Genomic DNA, 4,865 nt, shown 5'->3' with positions numbered 1-4,865 from the left:
AAGCTGAAGCAATCTCTTGGCTGGTTAAGGAAGATGTAAGGGCGATATTTGGGATGTCATGCTGATGAGTATTTCTTTTGTTATTTATGTATATATATCACAGAAGATTGTGTGTGCATAAAGTACATAAAACTGTTCCTTTGCATTTTTAAGCCAGATTGTTTCAAAGACTAGTCATGTGTCAGAAAACTCATAATGAACTTGATATTTTAATATTTTATATATATAAAAGGGAGAGACTCAAAGAGAGACACACCTAGACAACATATTTATATATAAGAAAGATTATATATGTATTATTTATATATATAAATTGATTTTAATATTTGAATATTTTGATTCAGTATTAATTTTGATTATTATATAAATTATATAATTAAAAAATATTTTATATTTTTTTATTATATAATATTACCATTCTTGATTAGTCGTTTTCTGTAAATTTTAGGAAAACTTTTAACCGTTCCTGACACTTGTACTCAAATTCTCAACATTCCCACATTCCAAAAACTCATCTACCATAAATATAACACAGACCTTTTAAGCCTTCACCTAAAAAATCAAATTACAAAGACACATTGAATTAGATAACTATTTGTTAATATGGAATAATTGTAGATCTATCTATGCAATAAAATTATGGAACAACGTGTAACAGCTTTCTATTACTCATTGGACGCATGAAAACTACAATCGAGATAAAAATGCCCTGTATGAAATAATACTAAACTTCTCCACAATAAAAATAACCTGTATGAAATAATACTAAACTTCTCCGCACTCCAGTATTTTATGTTATGGTGAAACATGGGCGAGGATTAATTATTTTGATTTTGAATGTTACAAAGAGATCCGCGAGTGCGTTTGCTTCATAGGACAAGTACGCAGCAAAGTTAACCGTTGTTTAGCAATTTGCGTGTTCACATACAAGATTTACGAACTTCAGCAAAAGAAAATAAAAACGGATATAACAGACCGATGCTTCTTATGTATATTTCAAGCTAGGTTGAGGTTAAGTTGAGGCTGAGGCTAGTTTTAATGTTGGATATGAAGAAGTAGGATAGATGAAGAAGTATAGTCAAGTTAGGACAATTTTTTGGAATTAGTTTAATTTCTCAAAATGGTTTCTATTTTCAATTTCTTTTATGAGATTTAAACTTGAGACAAAAAAGACTAAATCCTATACAAACCAATTAATTTACATTTCTCAAATATAATACAACTAACCAATAAATAAATAAATTTCCAATTATAACTTTAAAATAAATAACCAACACAAAATCTCAAAAATATAAATATAATCATCATCAAATAATGATGTATTACTTTACATTTATACTAGATTTGAGAGAAAAAAAATCCAAATGAATATATTTTCAACAATCCAATAATTACATTATGTGTCTCAACCATGCCATGGATAAAAATATAGAATCTCTATAATATAAATCATAGATCGATAATGCCCGATATTCTTTTCATGTCCCAATTTAATAATGATAGTTAACTTCGAATGGAACTTCAATTCTCACAAGACTACAATGCTGCTAGGCATCTATGGCCTTCTCACAAGACTACAATGCTACTAGGAATCTATTGCCTTAAGATAAGAATAAAACAAACATACTCCTTTATTTAATAGCTTAAAGCCCTAAATGTAAATGAATTATTTTTAAAATCTTAAAAGACATATGTTCTTGTTAAATAGATTGAAAAGTTTTAATGTAATTGAATCATTGCTGGGTTTAAATGGGTCATTTTTTTCCCTTCAATAGTTTGTAAATTTGATTGATAATAATAAATGAATATTGTAAGTATTAGTTGAACATTACAAAGTCCTAAATGTAAATAATCATTTTTAAAATTTTAAATTATTTTTTCTCTTCAATAACTTGTAAATCTGGTTGATAACAATAAATTAATATTATAAATATTAGTTGAACATTACAAACCCTAAATGTAAATGAATTATTTTTAAAATCTTAAAAAATATATTTTCTTATTAAATAGATTGAAAAGTTTTAAATGTAATTGAACTATTGCTTAGTTTAAATGAGCCATTTTTTCCCTTCAATAGTTTGTAAATCTAGTTGATAACAATACATGTAAATGAAGCATTTTAAAATCTTAAAAAACATATGTTCTTGTTAAATAGATTGAAAAGTCTTAAATGTAATTGAATCATTACTCGGTTTAAATGACCCATATTTTCTTTTCAATAGTTTGTAAATTTGGTTGATGACAATATATGTAAATAAATATTTTTAAAATCTTATAAAACATATGTTATTGTTAAATAAATTGAAAAGTCTTAAATGTAATTGAATCATCGCTGAGTTTAAATGAGACATTTTTTCCCTTCAATAGTTTGTAAATCTAATTAATGACAATTTGTAAATCTAATTAATGACAATAAATTAATATTGTAAATATTAATTAAACAATACCATGAAAAAGATAATAATAAAAATCAACCATTAAACCTTGAATTTTAATAAGAAATTGTTACAAATCTCATCAGAACATTTATATTAATTTAAAAATTAAATTATATAATTAAAACAAGAAACTCCTATAAACATTTATGAATGGTCTTTCATTTATTATCTCTCACACATATACCCATGAAATCTCTTAACTTATGCTAGTAGTAATATTTAATTTTATTGATGGTTTTACATTTATTATCTCTCACATATTCCCGTGAAATCTCTTAACTTATGCTTGTAGTAATATTTAATTTTATTGACGGTTTCCACGTCATAAGTGAGAAGTGGAAGCCTATAGATTTGTGATTCTTCGCGGAAGGATTGGGAATATGAATATCACATAATTTATTTCTTATTTTAAAATTTCTTTTCACTATGTTAAAAAGGTGAAACTCAAATACTAGGGTAGATAAACTAATTATAGAAGAAGAGGGAAATTAAAGTATATTTTGACATGGGGATAGAAAAAGGTTTTCATATGTGGCAGAACCATTGGTAAGGAAATATACCATAGATTTAGAATCCCCTAAAATATTTACCATACCAAAAGAACATAGTTATGTTTGAATGAGAGTTGAATTTTTTTTGTTGTCTTTAATGTTATAGATTTACTCATGAACTCTTAGAGAACACATCACACTTTGAGAAAATCACATTCACTCTTATTCTAAAAATATATTCATTCACTCTTATTCTAAAAATATTGAATATAGAGGATGATTTTTTTTTCTATTGAGTATATTTTAAGAATTAGGTTTTTGTTGGTGGGAAAAGCTCAATAATGGTGTCTCTTCTATTAGGTAGAGATTATTAGGTAGAGATTATGATCATTTGACTTAGGGCACATAGAATAAAAAAAAACGTAAGACTTGTTTAAGAAAATGTTAAAGAGGAATAATCTATAAAGGATTTTGGTATTTTTGGCCTTTAATTGGTAGTTTTTCTCGTATAGAAGTGAGGTTTGGTCTCCCATATAATTTTTTTGGAATCAAGTTTACTACATGCAAATAGGATCATAGTTTGATAATAATAATAATGATCTGTCTATTTTATGACTTTGTTGTGGTTAGCCATTAAAAATGGGGAGTTAAAGTGGTTAAGGCTATATAGATAATTTATCATCAGGCATTAAGGAATGCAATGACTTAATGACTTAGTTCTAGTGAGTAGGGCTTATAGTGGATGCATCGTGTAATGGTTCGAAGTAAGGAATTATAGTAATTATGAGTTATAATGGTTGATGGATATTAATGTTGGGAGTTATAATCATTAGTGGTTAGGGTGAGGAGTTGTAGAAGTTAGAACTTAGGGTATAAGGATATAAATGTTAGTGGTTGGGGTTATATGTATTAGGGGATATGAATTATGTGAGTAATACGGGTTAAGAATGATATGGGTTAAGGATCAATGATTATTACAATTAATGGATAAATATTTTCAAATTAAAAGTTGGGGTTTTCGTGGTTAGTAGGGTTTCGTGGTAATATTATTTAGGAGTTGGTGATTGGTGGGGATTGGATGTTTGGGGTTAGGAATGATAGCCATTAGGGGTAAAATCAATTACGTTCATTATTATTTATGGGTTCTTATGGTTAAATGTTGTGCATAAAGGATTGTAATGTTATAACTTTATAATGTGGATTAGGTGTTAATGATTAAGGGTTAATTTTTTGTTGTTGTAGTTATAAGGGAATTTTATTTAACATATGAGTTAGCGGATAGAGGTGGTATGGACTAAAGTTTATAGGAGATAGGATTTTTAAGTATTATAGGCTATAAAGGTTATAATGAGAACTATTTAAGTGTTAAGGGAATTTTATAAGTTAGGGCATATAGTATTTATGTGTTATAAGGGTTGCAGTTTATTGATTATAAATATTAAGGATTATACAAGATAGAGGGTAGAGGTTATATGGGACTATAATTCTAACCAAATATAAATTATGTAATTCACCATTTTACCTTGAATATGAGATAGACAAATTTAGTCTTACTTTGAGTTTTGAGATAGATACCATGGCATACACTTTACTCTTTAAGGACATCAGACATTGATGATCTAGTTGTATTTCAATAGGAGATGACTATGATTTTGATTGCCAATCTAGATTTTATTGGTAGTTATAATATTGGTTGAGATTGCTAATTTTGATGTTGCTTTACATGTATGCATTGTGATGGCTAATATTTATGATTGGATGTTATTGACAATTATATAGTATGGTAGAATACCATAATGGTTCATAGGTGCATTAGGAGATAATGATCCAAGTTTACTTATTGAGTATAGTTGATATTGAAAATTTAATTTATCATTTATGTGTCTATGTGTGTGTGTGTTGTTACACCATATTGATGATAAATTAGTGGATGCAT

This window comes from Pinus tabuliformis, chromosome 8 (genome assembly GCF_031772625.1).
Source record: "Pinus tabuliformis cultivar Carrire ecotype Pingquan chromosome 8, CPIR1, whole genome shotgun sequence".
Classification (NCBI taxonomy): domain Eukaryota; kingdom Viridiplantae; phylum Streptophyta; class Pinopsida; order Pinales; family Pinaceae; genus Pinus; species Pinus tabuliformis.
This window is presented reverse-complemented; position numbering follows the sequence as displayed.